Source organism: Pinus tabuliformis, chromosome Q (genome assembly GCF_031772625.1).
Source record: "Pinus tabuliformis cultivar Carrire ecotype Pingquan chromosome Q, CPIR1, whole genome shotgun sequence".
Lineage (NCBI taxonomy): Eukaryota > Viridiplantae > Streptophyta > Pinopsida > Pinales > Pinaceae > Pinus > Pinus tabuliformis.
Window position 1 is genome coordinate 1,264,753,869 of NC_142296.1, and position 18,533 is coordinate 1,264,772,401.

Below are 18,533 nucleotides of genomic sequence, written 5' to 3' on the forward strand. Positions count from 1 at the left end.
AAATTCTCTGTAGAGGCAGTGTTTGAATGTATTTTTACGATGGAAATAGATTTAGGGAGGAATTGCTTGGATTGTCAAAAGTGGCAGGAATCTAGGTAAAAAAATTTCAAAATTCTCTGCAGAGGCAGTGTTTGAATCATGTTTTTATGATGGAAATAGATTCAGCACCATCAAAAATGTCCAAGACACTTAAAATTTTGAAGTTTAACAACTATAACTTGGATTTACAAAAATCCTTGTCAGATTTTCTCTAAATATGACTAGAATTTCCACAACTTTCCAGGCAACTCCTCCTTCTCCTTAGACTACGCGAAAGGAAACAACGGATGGATCCCAAACGTTAGTGATTCCACGTAGGCATGCACACTTCGTGGATCCAAGACTCGGCGTTCGTGGGGACATGTTGGGAGTATTATCATAATGCAATCTAAATATTGCCGTAGTTTACTTGAGAAGTTTTCTTTTGGCCGTAATGTAATGATTATGTTTTTTTTGGGAAAGTTACGAAAATTCTGATTATATTTTGAAAAAATTTGGTAGGGATTTTTTATTTTTATTTTTATTTTATCTCTAAAAGTTATGAAAATTCTAGTTATATTTTGAAAAATTTTGGTAGGATTTTAGGATTTGGTTTGCAGGAACTGAGTTGTATGTATGGTTTTTTCACTAGTTTTGGCATGTATGTGGATTATTGGTTATGATTTGTCCCTGGCATGGAAGATTGCTTGGATTGACAGTGGATTTGCCTAGCCTTTCCATTCCTAGATAGCCATGGTGTTGTGGATTTATTTCTTTGTTTTTTGGTTGGTACTCATGTTTCTTTTAGCTTGGGTAGAGTTATTAGTTCCTTGAAGCCCTGGTTGGACAAAGGCTCTGGAAGCCTTGTAACAACTTGTGTTAAGTTACTAGTCCTCAAAGCCTTGGTTGAACAAACGCTCTGGAAGACTTTGGTGAGTTGAGTTACTAGCCCTAGAATCCCTGGTTGGACAAATGCTCTAGAAGCGCGAGGATAGTTGTGGGTTGAGTTACTAGCCCTAGAAGACTTGGGTAGAGACCAATATGATGATGGTTTTGTAATGTGTGACGGTAAAGTGGAATCATTGTTTGAGGAATTGAGGTAGTTGCCTTGTGGAATCCCTAGATGGTTTTGGATTGATATATTTTATGAGTTCCCACATTCGACTTAGCCATATCTACAATCAAATGAAACATAGTAATCCCATTTAAAATATATTTTTTAATTATTAATATTTTTAAATATAAATCTTTATCATATTTTTAATAATATTTTTAAATATATTAAATATTAATCTTAATTATATTTTTTAATTAATAATAATTTTAAATGTATTAAATAGATTTATAATAAAATTATATGAATAAAGTTTTTTTTACGAATTTAAATGTGATTTTTGAAATAAAATATTATGATTTCTTTTATTATCATTTCCAAATTCAGATGAGCACAGAGTGGAGTCAACCCTGGTTCAAAATATGAAGCCGAAGACTCTAAGACCTCTGAGGATCAACAGGGATCTTACATGTCATCATGTTCTTGAATTCAAGAAAATCCAAGAGCCCGTTGGAATCCGAATCATATGTACATATCATCTTCTGGCAGTTTTCTAGATTTCCCCCCTCCATGAATCCCAGATTACAGAGCACCCGTTGAAGCTCGGTGGAGGATATGAAGTCGTCATTATTGACATCAAAGACCTTGAAAGCCTCCATCAAATCCTCCCACCCATCGCCATTGCCCAATTCATCTTCTGATCTCGTATCGTCCAGAAGAAGTGACAGAGCCCAACAAATTCATCAAATGTTAAGCTACCGTCTTCCCTCCGAGACATTTGTGCAACCACACATTCTAACTCTTTTTCTGAAATATCGATTCCGATTCGACACAGGGAGCGATTCATTTCATTTACCGTCAGCCTGCCGTCGCAATTTTCATCGATCGTTTCATATAGTCTGCGAATTTCGTCGATATCAATAGAAAGCGCCATTAATGCTGTAAATCATCCGGAGCAGGTATTGCGAGAAGTAATGAAAAATGCAATGCCAGATTTCCCAATATATAGGAGAACGCTGATCATTATTTCATTGGCGATATCGGCTCCTGCGCTCTCCTTCGAGGTAACTTGGGAGCAATATCAATCTCATTATGCTTCCGGTGACCATTGACGGCCTTAGGAAAATTGGGGAAATGAAATTATGAAGAAGCTTGTGGAAATTATGACGAAGCTTCTGACGAATCGCGCCGTCGGAGGAACAGATGTTGGGCTCTGACAGTCTACCCAACCGTGTGGAATGGGGACGGCGAGAAGAATGAAAGATTCTTGTTTCATAATGTAATAATTAACTGTATTCTTTCATTCTTATATATTTTTCTCAAGCATAATGTAATAATTAAATGTATTCTTTCATTTTTATATATTTTTTTTCTTGGATTTTACAACCTCATAAAGATGTTTATAAAGTGTAATCCATTGCAATGAAATCTACACTTTATCTTAGCAAGCATCCTGTCCCATGATCTAATTTGATGCGGTTGTCCTTTTTCTTTCTTTGTTTATCCAATTTCAAATTGTACCATCACGTATATGCATTTCCTTTTAGCTTGGTGCATGCATGCTTCACTCTCTTGGGATTGCTAATTATTTTAAATCAAATAATTTCATGATCTCCCTCAATTCACATATAATAAATGAGTTTTTATAGGTTTATGCTTCCTAAATAAGTTGTGATTTTTATCTTTAATCTAACTCTCATTTATATAAAAAAATTTATAATTTTTTTTTAAAGTTTTAAAATTTTCAACTATTTTGGACATTCAAGGCCTTAGCCATATCACACACATTATGAATATTTGTTGTAAACTTTACTCTTTGAGTCACTTTTTAGACATCCATCCTTATTAACATGACCCTCAACATCTAGTTAATTTGATTTGCAATTGCTTTATATTATTCATGAGCCTATGCTAGTATTTCTATTGTGTGCTATATTGTTCTTTACCAATACAATTTCTCTTCCCATAGCTCTACCTAACAACTTCCTTTTGGTAGAACCATTTTCTTTCCATAAGAATTCTACCCAACAAGCTCTCATTGTTGAGATTGTTCTTCTCTCTTACATGCATAAATCAAGACCCACTTCAACACCAAAGTGATGCAACACAGTATGGTCACAAATCTAATTTCTAAAAGCACACAAAAATTGAAATGGAAGGATGCAACATGAAATTATAGAACAAAGTTACCGATCAAACAAGAACTATTACCTCAAAACAAGAACTTAGCCAAAAATCCCCCATGGAAAAATAGGGTGGAAATGAAATGTGTTATGCTGGAATAACACTTTTTTTTTCAATGTAAATTTTCAACATATTTTTTTTTTTTACAAAAGACACCCTGAAAACAATAAGTGTTGATTGTGGAATAACTTCTACATTTTTTAATAATGACGTTAAAGATATTTGAAAAACTTGATTAAAAAATGTTAAATTTATTCTTAAAAAAGAAGACGTTATTATAGAATAACACTTTTTATTTTCAAGGTGTCTTTTCACAATTTTTTTTTGGCTTTTACTGCCATTTAAAAAAAATGTTGAAAATTTACTCTATAAAAAGAAGTTGTTTGAACATCAACACTTCTTGTTTTCAACCTCTTTTTTCATGTTTTTTTGGTTTTTTTTGCCAGATTTCTCGTTTGATTAGTAAATTTGTTTTATAATTTCTTTTTTATTTTGTAAACCGAACAGAGAATTAGATTCATGGGTAGTTTCGTTTTCAGCCTCTTTTTTCATGTTTTTTTGGGTTTTTTTTGATAGAGTTCTTATTTTGAGGTAATAGTTCTCATTTGATGGGTAACTTTGTTCTATAATTTTCTTTTTTTTGGTAAACCGAAGTGAGACTTAGATTCGTGGGTAGTTTTAATATCTTGAAGAGATAATTTGGGTCAAAGTTTATATTTTATTGAGTGCACTTTATGCATTGTTTGCAAATGCTTTAAATTTTTAATTAATGCTTTGTTAAGCCGCCCATTGTATGTTTGCTTTATTTCCATGTTGCATCCTTCCATTTCAATTTTTGTGTGCTTTTAGAAATTAGATTTGTGACCCTACTATGTTGCATCACTTTGGTGTTGAAGCGGGTCATGTTTTATGCATGCAAGAGAGAAGAACAATCTCAACAATGAGAGCTTGTTGAGTAGAATTCTTACAGAAAGGTTCTAGCAAAAAGAAGTTGTTAGGTAGATCTATGGGAAGAGAAATTGTATTGGTAAAGAACAATATAACACACAAAAAAAGATTGAAATACCATCATAAGTTCATGAATAATATAGAAGAGTTGCAAATCAAATTACTTAGATATTGAGAGCCATGTTAATAAAGATGGATACCTAGAAAGTAACTCAAAGGAAAAAATCTAGAATAAATATTCATAATGTGAGTGATGATGGCTAGGGCTTTGAATGTCAACAAAGTAATTGAAAATTTTGAAACTCTAAAAAAGAAGCTTATAAAGTCTTTGATATAAACGAGAGTTAGACCAAAGATAAAAATCACTACCTACTTAGTGAACATAAACCTAGAAAAAGTTAGAAGTCATTCGGTGAGTTAGGGAGATAGGGAAATTATTTCATTTAAACTAATTGAAACCCCAAAAAGTGAAGCATGCACACACCAAGCTAAATGGGAATGCAGAAGACGAAATTAGATCATGGGGCAAGATGCTTGCCTAGCTAAAAAACATAAATTTATTGCAATGGATTAAACTTTAAACATCTTTATGAAGTTGTTGCAAAATCTAAGAGAAAAATATATAAGAAAGAAAGAATTCATTTAAATTTTTAATCATTTCATTAGTTCTCCATTATATTTGAGCAAAGTGGTGAGAGTGATTAGGTTGTTACTAGGTACATAAATGGTCCTTGCTATGTTATGCAAGATGAGTGAGTAATTAATATATAAATACTTTATATCAATGAGGAGGAACATTTTCAAATTCAGATGAGTACAGGGTAGCATTAACCCTCGTTCACAATATGGAGTCGAAATCTCTAAGATCTGTGAGGATAAACATGAATCTTACAGGTCATCATGTTCTTGAATTCAAGAAAGTCCAATAGCCCGTTGGAGTCCGAATCATATGCACATATCATCTTTTGGCAGTTTTCTAGATTTTCCCCTTCCATGAATCCCAGATTACAGAGCACCCGTTGAAGCTCAGCGGAGGATATGAAGCCGTTGTTATTGATATCATAAACATTGAAAGCCTCCATCAAATTCTCATACCCATTCCCATTGCCCAGTTCATCTTTTGATCTGGTATCGTCTAGAAGAAAGTGACAGAGCCCAGCAAATTCATCAAATGTTAAGCTGCCGTCTCCGCTTTGAGACATTGGTGCAACCACACATTTTAACTCTTCCTCTGAAATATCGATCCCGATCCGATTCAGGGAGCGATTCATTTCATTTACAGTCACCCTGCCGTTGCAATTTTCATCGATCGTTTCATACACTCTACGAATTTCATCGATATCAATATAAAGTGCCATTAATGCAAAAAATTATTCGAAGCAGGTATTGCGAGAAGTAATACAAAATGTAATGCAGGTTTCCAAATATATAGGAGAAAACTGATCATTATTTCATAGGCAATATCAACTCCTGGGCTCTCTTTCGAAGTACCTTGGGAGTAATAACAATCTCATTCAGTTTCTGGTGACCATTGACGACTTTAGGAAAAATGGGGAGATGAAATTATGAGGAACCATTCTGTATGGATCGCCCGCTGCTTTTGCCCATTGTTTCGCCGTCAGAGTAATGGATGTTAGGCTCTGATTGTCTACCCAACCGTGTGGAATGGAGACTGTAAGAACCTGCGGTCCGTGCGATGGGCAGGGCGACTCCACCGTGCGAAGGACTTGTGCGAAATGCGAAGTAAATGAACCTTGGATGAGTTTATAAGGTGTTGGGCGAGTTGAGGGGGTGGTCCCACGAGTTGGGCAGGCCGACCCTCCTCCTGGGCGAGACAACACATTGTAAACAAGTTGGCTTGGGCATTGGGCGTAGGTCGGCCGGGTGACATAACCAGCCACCCGCCCATATATATTGGCATGCGTTTGTGGAGGCAAAGGCATCATTTGATCATCACAAGTTCGATCAAAGGAGTTCTGCAGTGCGTGGATGAGCCCGCACTTCTGGCAGAACTCAGGTGAAAAACTCGTGCAGAAAACTCGGGTGAAAAACTCGTGCAGAAAACTCGGGTGAAAAACTCGTGCAGAAAACTCGGGCGAGGTCGTCGGGCAGAACTCGGGCGAGGTCGTTTAGGCATAACTCGGGCGAGGTCGTCAGGCAGGAAACTCAGGCGAGGTCGTTCGGGCGAACCAGGTGAGGTCATTCGGGCGAGCCGTGTGAGGTCGTCGGGCGACCTGGGTGAAGTCGTTAGGGCGACCTAGGTGAGGTTGTCGGGCGACCCGGGTGAATTCGTTTGGGCGAGCCGGGTGAGGTTGTTGGCCGACCTGGGTGAAGTCATTTGGGCAAGCCGGGTGAAGTCGTGTGGCAACCCGGGTGAAGTCATTCGGGCGAACTGGGTGTCACTGAAGTCGTGTGGAGACTCGGGTAATATTGTTCGGGTGAACGAGTTTGGGTGAACGGGTGGACGTGCGGAGGGGCGGCCGGGTGAGGGCGCGCTGTGCATGACAAAATGAAGAATCATGTGGACGGGCGACTTGGGTAGGGTGCACCGTGCGCGATGAAACGGTGGAAACGGTGAAGTGTCGGAGTTGTGAACGGAGGTGTGACTCGTGCGGAGGCGCCCGTGTGTGGTGACTTGGTTACGACTAGGCACGCCCAAGTTGGAAAAACAACATGATCATGCGACGAGTTGAACGATGGGTTGGTGAGTCATGCGACGATCGTGTGGAGGCGACGACGAGCTGGGCAACCGAGTTTGCCGAAGTTGGAAATTTGGCTAAGTGTAAATTTGGGGTTTCCCAAGATTTAACTTGTACTTATAAAAGAAGATTATATATATTGATTCGGGTAGACTCATATTGCAGGGAGTTGCCCCTCCCTTTATACTGTTGTGCAATTGTATATGTGTTAATTGTTGTTGATGATGAATATGTATGGGTTTTCATCTGTATAAAGGATAAAGATAATACTTGGTAACGAAAAATAAACTAAGTATCGAATGTTAAGGCGTAGTCCATGAACATAAGTATTGGTGAAAAGAAAGTATTCGGTGGTGCCACATCTCGCTATAAGCGGTTGAAAGACTACCACAGGTGTAGGGGCGTGACAGAGACGGTGAGACGAAAGACGATTCTGGGAAACACAACAATGGAAGTCACATAGAAGTCAACAACTCTGCACGAGGATGGACGCTGGTGGAGCCCAAGAGGATAAAGGAAACAACGGATGGATCCCAAATGTCAGCAACTCCATGTAGGCATGCACACTTCGTGGATCCAAGACCAGGCATTCGTGCGGACATGTCGGGACTCGGGAGTATTATCATAATGCAATCTAAATATTGCTGTATTATACTTGGTGTAGTTTTTTCTTACGACAGTCTAACGATTATGTTTTTTTCTTGAAAATTATGAAAATTTTGATTATGTTTGGACAAATCTAACAATTTTGATTATATTTGAAAAAATCTGACAGAGATTTTTGTAAATTCAAGTAAAAGTTGTCAAATTTTAGGTGTCTTCGAATTTTTGATGCTGCTGAATCTATTTCCACCATCAAAAACATGATTCAAACACTTTCTCTACAAACTTTTTTGAAATTTTTTTGCCCGCCACTTTTGGCTGTCTGGGCAATTCCTCCCCTCTGTAAACGACTCCATTTTTTCCTTCCAGTTGAATTTGTCTTTTATGGAATTATAAGTGTGAGTTATGATTTCTCCATAATTTGAGTATCATAGAGATTATGAGTGTGAGTTATGAGTTCTCCATAATTTGAATGTTTTAGAGAATTTTTTTGGGTACTGATTCTATTGTTAAATATTACAACAATAATGAATTCTCCATAATTTAAATGTTTTAAAAGTTTCTTTAAATCACTAATTTTGATTGTTAAATTTATTTAATTTCTGAATTTAGGCTTCTGTGATCCATAAGTACAGCGCTGAGAATTTTACGGTAATAATTAGTTTCAAATGTGGTTATTATCCAATGATTTTAGTATTATAATTATGGGTCACAAAGGCTTAAATTGGGAAATTACTACCCATTGCGATTAAGGTTCATGATGTTAGTTACTATCTAGATGTGTAGTTATTACCAAAAAATTCTCAGCATTAAAATTATTTAAATTAAGTAATTTAAATATATAAAACATTTCTAAAATTTTTCTATATTCAACCATAAATGTTAAATAATAAAAAATTAACAATTTTATAAGAATTATATTTAAAAGGGAAATAAATTTTAAATAATAAAAAATTAACAATTTTATAAGAATTATATCACTAAATTTAAAAGGGAAATAAATGTTAATTAAACTTTATATCACTCTACACGTGATTTTCAATAGAGGATGTCTTTATTTTTTATATATTTATTTTATCATAGAAAGAAACAATAACACTTTTTTATTAATCTTTTGTACTTAGCATACAATTTGACATATGGTATTCTTAGTGATAGTAGTGCCTTTGACTCCATATTACAAGATTGCTGGTTTCATTTAGGTTGTGTTATTATAACATTGCTATATAAATAAGGGAAATATAACAATTTTTTGTGTGTTAAAATAAGGGAGTATTAAAGGGCAGACCATTGGGTTTATATAGTATTTTTATTTACCATTTAGAGGAAAGGTGGTTATATTAGTGAAATTATAATAATGAAAAAATGATAAATTGGGGTTGGAAAGCTTACTGTAGGCTTAACAAAAATTGCAAATAACAATCTTTGAATATAAGATTAAAAAACTCATCTTTGAGGCTTGACAAAAATTGCAAATAACAATTTTTGAATATAAGATTAAAAAACTCATCTTTGAGGCTATTAATACTTCTATTAATTTATGTGGATGTGAGGTTTGGAGATGCAATATCTTTAGAGAGTTATGGACAAAGATCAAGTATATCCAAAATAATTTTATAGTCTATAATCTCAAAGAAAAAATGCACCCTACCCCATCCTCATAGAAGTAGAGCATGCCTATGACTATTGAAAATTACTTAAAGTGAGATGTTATCAAACTCATTTTTTGTTTGACAAGCAACTACAACTAATATAGATCCATATTAACTCTATGTCTATCATCCACTAAGGAATCCCTCAAGGTGAAATCAGTTATTTTCAATCTAAATTTGTTTGATAAATAACTACAACCAATAGAAATCGACCCTAACTCCATATCTATCATCCCCTCAGGAATCCCTCAAGGTGAAATCAAGTATTTTCAATTTAAAACAGGTTTTCATCTTAAGAGATTTGATTCCCTTGGCACATGATAGATCCAAAATTAAGATGAATCTATATTGGTATATAATGTAGTAATTATAAATGTAAGGGCATAGCTCAAACAAAAAACATTATTCAACAATAGAGTTATAAGACATTTCAAAAGCTACAAATTAAATTTAGCCAACATTTTTAATAAGAGTAATAATTCATTCTTGTCTTTGCTAAGGTGAATGGATTGATGTTACCATAGAAGGGTTCTATCCTCATGGAATTGAGTTTGCACACCACTCTAGAATGGTTTTTGAACCACATCGTTTTGCATTAGTCATTGAGCATATTTATTTATTAGAGACATACACCACATGCTACACATTTTGTATTTTGTGCATATTAATATTTCAAATTGATTATGATGATGGGGAAGACAAAGAATAAGGAGAAGGTCCAAGAGTTCAATCTCAAAAACTGAGAACTCAATGTGAATAGTGAGAGGTTGCTCAAAGATGTTCAATGTAATTGAGCTCATCATTCAAAAAATATGTTTTCAACAATGTTTGGAAAATTGTGGGAATGCCACTACCCAAGTTTTTACATTTTGGTGACCTAATTTTTGAAGGATTAGTTTAGGAAGAGGAAAAGTGTATCCAAGCGATGGGAAAATTGATTTAGAAATGGCAATATATAAGGAAAAGTTAGAGAAGCTCCAAGAAAGGGATAGGGATTGACAAAAAAGAGAGGCCTCCAACACAAAATGTCCAAACAATGGCAAAGGAGACCTTGGTAAGCACTTTTTAAGGGATACGTCTTATTGTTCCTTCATAAACCAGTGATTTGATTAGACAAATTGAATTGCGTACCAAAAATATGGGTTTCACTTTATTAAAAAAATGGGTTTCATTGATTTGTGGATTGGGCAAAATGGATTAAGGAATAAAAGCATGCATGTCTCAGAAATCCAAAGTCTTGGTTACATTAAGGTAACCAAAAAGCATAAGGAATATTAAAAATTCATTGAATCGAGAGAGTATACAATGAAGGAGGGGGTCCAAACCACCATTACAATAAGAAGTGCAACAAAAAGGATTGCAATGCCAAGATATTCACTAAGTGAAAATCTATTCCAACTTTGTTGCAAAGTCAATCTATTAGTAAAGGAAAATCTAAATATCACTAGCCACTAATAATGTGTGAACTTAATTGATACAGAAACATATGCCATTGGCCATACTCATGGATCAAAGTTGATCAAAGAGAGATGAAGGAGAGGATGTGTGGGCCATTCATTCTCTTCCCATATAAACCACCAATGAACAACTTTGGGAGTTCATGTATCATTCATGTTTCTTTGATGACATGGGTTGTTGGAGTATACCATTGTGGGGATGTGGGAATGGAAGGAGTTTGGAGGTGAGGGTCTTGCCCTCAAGCCTTTATAAATAAGATATAATAATATATGTAACACACAAATTAAATAATTTGTGAGATGGATGTGCAATAAAGAGATGTAAGGAAGAAAATATCGATCAATCGATCACATGATTATTTAATTTAGTATTAAATTCTAGTTGGTTGATAGTTCAAAATATTAATGGTGAAAGGGATATTATTAGAGGAAATCACAAAGGCAATGTTGGGGGAATAACATTTTGATTTTAGGGAATGGAGGAAGAAGAAGTTAGAGAGCTTAAGAAGAAAATAAGACATTGAGTGAGTATGTGCTATAATCTTTTCTTTTTCTTTTATAAACCCAAAAGAGACTTAGATTGGTGGGTAGTTTTAATATCTTGAAGAGATAATTTGGCCCAAAGTTTGTATTTTCTTAAGTGCATTTTATGCATTGTTTGTAAATGCTTTGAATTTTTAATTATTGCTTTGTTGTATGATTGTTTTATTTGCATGTTGCATCCTTTTCCATTTCAAGTTTGTTGTGCTTTTAGAAATTAGATTGTGAACATAGTATGTTGCATCAATTTGACATTGAAGTGGGTCTTGATTTATGCATGCAAGAGAGAAGAACAATCTCAACAACGAAAGCTTGTTGACTAGAATTATTTTTATGGAAAGAAAATAGTTCTATCAAAAGGAAGTTGTTGTGCAGAGTTATATGAAGAGAAATTGTATTGGTAACGAACAATATAGCACACAAAAGAAGGGTAGAAATACCAATATAGGCATCCATCCATTCATAGCCATGTTAATGAGGATGGATGCCTAAGATTCATAGCCATGTTAATGAGGTTGGATGCCTAAGAAGTGACTCAAAGAGTCCGAGTCTACAACAAATATTCATAATGTGAGTGATGATGGATAAGACCTTGAATGCACATAGTTGTTGGAAAAATTGAAGCTTTAGGGGAAAGGATTATAAAGTTTTTAATATAAATGAGAGTTAGATCAAAAACAAAAATCACTACTTACTCCGGGATATAAACTTAGAAGAACTCATTCATGGAGTGGATTGAGGGAGATGAAAAAATTATTTGATTTAAAATATGAGTGAAACATGACTAAAAAGAAATGTATATATGTGATGGTAAAATTTGAAATGAGATAAACAAAGAAAGAAAAAGGACAAAATTAGATCATGGGACAAGATGCATGCTCAGCTAAAGGGTAAATTCATTGCAATGGATTACACTTTAAACATCATCTTTATGCAGTTGCAAAATCCTAGAGAAAAATATATAAAAATGAAATCCATACATTTAATTATTACATTATCGAAGAGAAAAATATATGAGAATGAAAGAATACACTTAATTATTACATTTTTGCTCCATTAGATTTGACCAAAGTTGTGAGGGTGGAAATTACACTTTAAACATCATCTTTATGCAGTTGCAAAATCCTAGAGAAAAATATATAAAAATGAAATCCATACATTTAATTATTACATTATCGAAGAGAAAAATATATGAGAATGAAATAATACACTTAATTATTACATTTTTGCTCCATTAGATTTGAGCAAAGTTGTGAGGGTGGAAATTCAATTCGATGAGAATAAACATTTCCAAATTCAGATGAGCAGAGGGTAGAGTTAATCCTGGTTCACAATATGGAGCCGAAGACTCTAAGACCTCTGAGGATCAACAGGGACCTTACAGATCATCATATTCTTGAATTCAAGAAAGTCCAGTAGCCCGTTGGAGTCCGAATCAAATGTACATATCATCTTCTGGCAGTTTTCCAGATTTCCCCCCTCCATGAAACCCAGATTACAGAGCACCCGTTGAAGCTCGGTGGAGAATATGAAGCCGTCATTATTCATATCATAGACCTTGAAAGCCTCCATTAAATCCTCACACCCATCCCCATTGCTCAATTCATCTTCTGATCTGGTATCCTCAAGAAGAAACTGATACAGTCCAACAAATTCATCAAATGTCAAGGTACCGTCTGCGCTCTGAGATATTGGTGCAACCAGACATTTTAAGTCTTCTTCTGAAATATCGATTCCGATCCGACACAGGGAGCGATTCATTTCATTTACAGTCAGCCTGCCGTCGCAATTTTCATCGATCGTTTCATATAGTCTGCGAAGCTCGTCGATTTCAATAGAAAGCGCCATTAATGCTGTAAATTATCCGGAGCAGCTATTGCGAGAAGTAATGAAAAATGCAGTGCCAGATTTCCCAATATATAGGAAAAGGCCCATCATTATATCATACGCGATATGGGCTCCTGGGCTCTCCTTCGAGGTAACATGGGCGCAATAGCAGACTCATTCCGCTTCTTGTGGCGATTGACGGCGTTAGGAAAACTGGGGAAATGAAATTATGAAGAAGCTTCTGGTATGGGTTGCGCGTTGCTTTCGCTCAAGTGGGGGACGTCGCAGCGACAGGTCCAACTAACCGTGTTGAAGGGAGATGTGTGACGAAAGAAGATTCTTGGAAACACACAAGAAGTGTCGCAGAAGTCAACAGCTCCGCACAAGGAAGGGCACTGGTGGAGCCCAAGAGAGTAAAGGAAAGAACGCATGGATCCCAAACGTCAGCAACTGTACGCAGGCATGGACGCTTCGTGGATCCCAGCACGACGTTCGTGCTACATGTCTGAGTATTATCATAAAATACAATAACTTATCATATTTTAAAGTATGTTAAAAATCAGATCCTTCTGAAGAGGCGGAGGAATTGACCAACAAATATTCACCATGCTATAGGGTATTAATTGAGTAGCAGCGGTATATGTTTACATTTGGATTTTGCCAAGGCCAAAATCTAACGGTAGGTATATAGGATTCCCGCTTAATCAATGCTTTATAGCAGATCATTTATTTTTAGTCGAGGAAAGGTCAAAACTGGTAGGAATTTAGGCAAAAAAAAATAAAATTTTTTGTAGAGGGAGTGTTTGAATCATGTTTTTGATGGTGGAAATGGATTCAGCACCATCAAAAACCTCTAAGGCACCTAAAACCTTGTTTTTGATGGTGGAAATAGATTCAACACCATCAAAAACCTTTAGGGCACCTAAAACCTTGAAGTTTGACAACTGTAACTTGAATTTACAAAAATCCCTGCCAGATTTTATCAAAATATGACCGGAATTTCCATGACTGTCAAGACAAAAAATATGTGTCATGCAAGTTGACTCATCACCTTTTTTCAAGGCAAACCAAGCCACATATAATTACTCATTAGTGCTCTGTAAGGAGTCTCTATTTCACTTTTGCCACAGGTCTCTAGGTTTTGCGCTGTTAACTTGTATCCTTAAATATAAGGAAGACAAACTCTTAGCAAAGCAAAAGCAATTTTATGACACAATTCAAGCTATATATATACACTCCAATGAGTTAGAGTTAAATTTTGTTCTAAATTTGTTGTAATTGTAAATTTAAATCTTATTAAGTTAGGTTTAATTTCTATTGTGGGGTTGAGAATGAAATTCACCTTTAATGAAATTAAACTATTACAAATGTGTTCAATTTCTATTGGCCTTCATAATAACATTTTATAGGTGAAGAGATTACATCTAGCACTAACGCAACCACATTAATAAATCACGTGATTGATAAACAAACATATATCAACCACATTTATTACTAACATTACAAAATATTAACATTAATAATTTTATTATTATTTATAAATTATTATTATTTAACACTATAAATTAACCAAAAAAATAAACAATATAAATATAAATATTAATAATTAACAATAATAATATTAATATTAAAAATTAATAACTAAAATATTAATAGTAAATAATAAATAATAAATAATAAATAATTAAAATGATTAATAGTTAATAATTAATAATATTAAAAATAATTAATAATTAATATCTTTGAAGTTAATTAAGTAATTTCTTTTCATAAAAATTATATGACAGGGAGTTTTGACTAATGTGTTTGGAACCAATCAATATAATTCATTGTCAAAACAAAATTAAATTTATATAAATTCAAAATAAATTGAATCGGTTAAAATAGTTTAAAAAATCTAAATTTATTTATACATAAAACAAATATATATATTTTAAATAATAATCTTTACTTTTTACTTCACATTGGTAACATCCCCTTCAGTAAATAGTGAAAACGTACACTTAGCATCATATGTATTTGATTTTTAACAACCAATTCCAGCGAAATAAAGTGAAAACGTAGGCTTAATGTCATAACATATTTGGTTAATGGATTGTATTTTCAGGGGGAAGTGCATTCTCGCTGAAGAAGCAACATTTATTACACATATTTGCAGAAGCCAGATGATACAATATGTTGCGGAGCAGCGAAACAGAATTGGTTACATAGAGGCGGAGCAGCCAAGCAAAATTGGTTACATAGAGGCGAAGCAGCGATTCATGCACCGTGAGTCGAACCCGGGCAGGGAGGCTAACATCGTGTTTATACAATGCGGTAATTCATGAGTCCTAACTTTTAGGATTGGTCATCGTGAAATATATGATAGTTTCATTTGTGGATTTGAGTTACTGTGGGAAAAGGTTTCTGGCTCGAAAAGAGTTTTGCGGTAGAGGAAAGGAAAGTGAATAGAAGGGGCAGCTTAAAGGGAAGTTTTATTATTGTTATTATATGGATAAGTAGTTTTTATATCTTTTGATAAGTCAGATGTGATGTAGATTTTCATCACTGTTTAATTATTTTAATATCGAACATAAATTAAATATTTTATTGTCAATTATAATTAAAATATAAATAAATGATTGTGTTTAGAGGAATTTTATTGTCTAGTATGAGGGAGATGTATAATTCTTTTTGTGCTTAACATAGAGTTGATATATGGTATTACTAGTGATACACAATAGTGCCTCTAGAGTTTTGGTGTTTGGAATGGATTTGCAAGTAGTCTCACTAGTGGCATTACCCATATGCCTGTAGTGTAGGAGGATACAAGCAATATGAAAGCAAGTCCCATCACCAACTCCAACCTCTTGAGTTTTGTTGTTTGGAATCGATTTGCAAGTAGTCCCACCCATGTTCTATATTAAAAGATTGTTTTTTCTATTCATGTTGGGTTCATATAACATTTTAGTTATGTTAAAATAAGGAAACTATTAACCACCAATGATATGTTAAATTAAAGCAACTATTAAAAGTACATTGGGATACCATCCCTATTTACAACTTGGGGGAAATTCCTTCATATAGCTAGAATTATAATATTCAAAAAATGATAAACGGAGAGTGGAAAACTTACTATTGGCTTGAAAACAATTGTAAATAACAATATTTGAATATGTGATTAAACATACAACAGGGTGATTCATTGCTTGTTGCTGAACTAAATGAATGAGCCTATACCCTTGCTTTCTACTTTATAGACGAAGAAGAGTAAGCCCAATGAATCTGGACACATGTACAACAACACATCCATTAGAGATGATCTGAAGCATTCAAACATGGATCCTCTTAGAGATCTGTACCCTTATCTGTATGTATGCACATAACTAAACTTACACTTAATCTACATTTAGAAGACTGCTTAATAAAATGAAATTAACACATGCGACTGTGTGTGCCCTTGGGTTATGGTGATTCTGTCTACATGTGGGTTCTTTACATGTTAGCATCAACATAATATAGAACTATCTAAATGTTACTTGCTATTCTGATGTTTAGTATTTACAATCTCCACACTTAAATTCTTGTAAATGAGATTCAGTATTTACTCTGCAATTTAAATGTAGATTCTGCTTCTGCTTAGTGTATGGAGCTTGTATGTTGATTATAATGGATCAAAACTTGGAAGTCCCCCATATCATTGTTAGCTGGAGGAGCAAGGTAATGTAATGGTTTCGCAAATTCCTATCTTCATTGTAAATTAATTTAGGGTTTCCTTTATATCTCAAACATCTCATGAGATTCCTCAGCATCACATGAGGTTTATTAGAGAAAATGAAGGATGAGGCCTATTTTTCGGAGTATAGAAATAAAGTTCTAAAGCAAACTAAGAAATTCTTTACAAGGATAGACCGAAGTAGGTCTTTAGTAGATATTAACAATCATCATCGTCATAAATATTAAGTAATTCCATTACACACAAGGTTATCATAACGATTACCATTTTATCATAACCTTGTATGAACAAGCTTAGATGGATAAAAAAAGAAATTTCAGAGCTACGGTATTTATAGAACAGATTTAGCATACCTATGATATTTTAAAATAGATTTCCCATAGGTTTGCTATATGTTCAAAGGACTCAGTAAAATTGTTTTATGCTATTTGCTCAATACTATGTATTTTTTCCTTATGGATTTTGGAATGTACACCTAAAGTTTCTTTACAAAACATGTCATGATATCATGTTCATTTTTTATTATATTTACATATTCCTGCTGAATAGAAGAACCCACCATAACATTTCTTTTGTTCTACCCTTCTTTTTGTGGACTCTGGAATAGACATCTGCTCAGTCACCATAAACCATTCTAATCTCTGATAAATAGCCAAGTTCTTTTGGTTTTGGTTTATCAATAATATAACCATATCCTTGAGCAAAAGAAGCAAGATTTACTAGTAGGCTTTGGTAATCATACAGTGACATAATTGCGTATTTAAACATTTGAGTCAACTAAGTTAAAAGTTTGTCAGACCTCTGTTTTTCTTGGAAGGTAAAATCATAACTTTATTTCAAGAGGATATAGTAGTTGCCACCCCCAAAAGGCCATTGACTACTCATATAAAGAACAAAAGGCTACTAGTAAAGGATAGCAAAACTTGTCCTTCATAGACTACCCTATGATTAAATGGCAGCATACATATTCAAATGATCAAATGGAAACCTACATATTCAAATAAGGGACTGTGCCCTTAAAACCTAGAACATATTTTGAAGCCTTTACAAAAACCTCCCAATAGTTATGAAATAAATGCATAAATAGACCCTGTCTTGATAGTAACAAGTGTCGACTTCAAGTCTTCCACATTATCATCATAAATGATAACAATCATATCTTGAAAAAACACAACAACCAGTGGAAAAAGTAAAACTAGAGATCATCAGGGGCATTGACCCCCGTGTCTTCCTCTACTAGCAGAGAGCCAATGGAACCAGCAACAGCCTGTTTAGAGAGAGTTTGCTTCAACATTGACCTCCTAATGTGGTTGCCTCTAAGAATTAACGTGTAGTGAGGACAGTTCGTTCAAGCAAAGGCCTCAGGGATGAGTCTGCAACCTGTAATTCCCTTTCAACCATGCAACAAGTTTAAAGTACTCAAATACTTGGAGTCTGCCTATGTCGTTTACTAAAGCCCGCTTCAGAAGATTGAGAATAACTTGTAGTTCTGCAAAGATGTTTGTTCCTCTACCCATTTTGATTTCGAGATTAAGAAAGATCATTAGAAATGAAAAGAACTCCACCAGCCCCACATGGCATAAGGTTTCCCTCGCTGGCTCCATCAAACAAACCGAAGCAAAGGATTTGTCAATTACAGGTGGTTCCATTGAAGTTGCAGGTTTCAAGTTTGGATTTTGCTTGAAATATTCATAAATGAAGTTTGTGTTTTGCTTGAAATCTTCATTAATGAATTTTATGCTACGATAGACTATGCTTTTCACTTCTTTCAATGGGAGTGGTCTACCCAGGGACACTGTAAGCAGTAGTTACGCAGATGAGAATACATTTGACAGA

At 34.5% G+C, this 18,533-nt stretch overlaps 3 pseudogenes; all 3 read right to left on the reverse strand.

Moving 5' to 3' along the window:
* Positions 1 to 1,476: 1,476 nt before the first annotated feature.
* LOC149224410 (calmodulin-like protein 2 pseudogene) lies at positions 1,477 to 2,006 on the reverse strand (annotated as a pseudogene).
* Positions 2,007 to 5,031: 3,025 nt separating this feature from the next.
* Positions 5,032 to 5,562, reverse strand: LOC149224411 (calmodulin-like protein 6 pseudogene; annotated as a pseudogene).
* Positions 5,563 to 12,433: 6,871 nt separating this feature from the next.
* On the reverse strand, positions 12,434 to 13,070 carry LOC149224412 (calmodulin-like protein 3 pseudogene; annotated as a pseudogene).
* Positions 13,071 to 18,533: the final 5,463 nt, after the last annotated feature.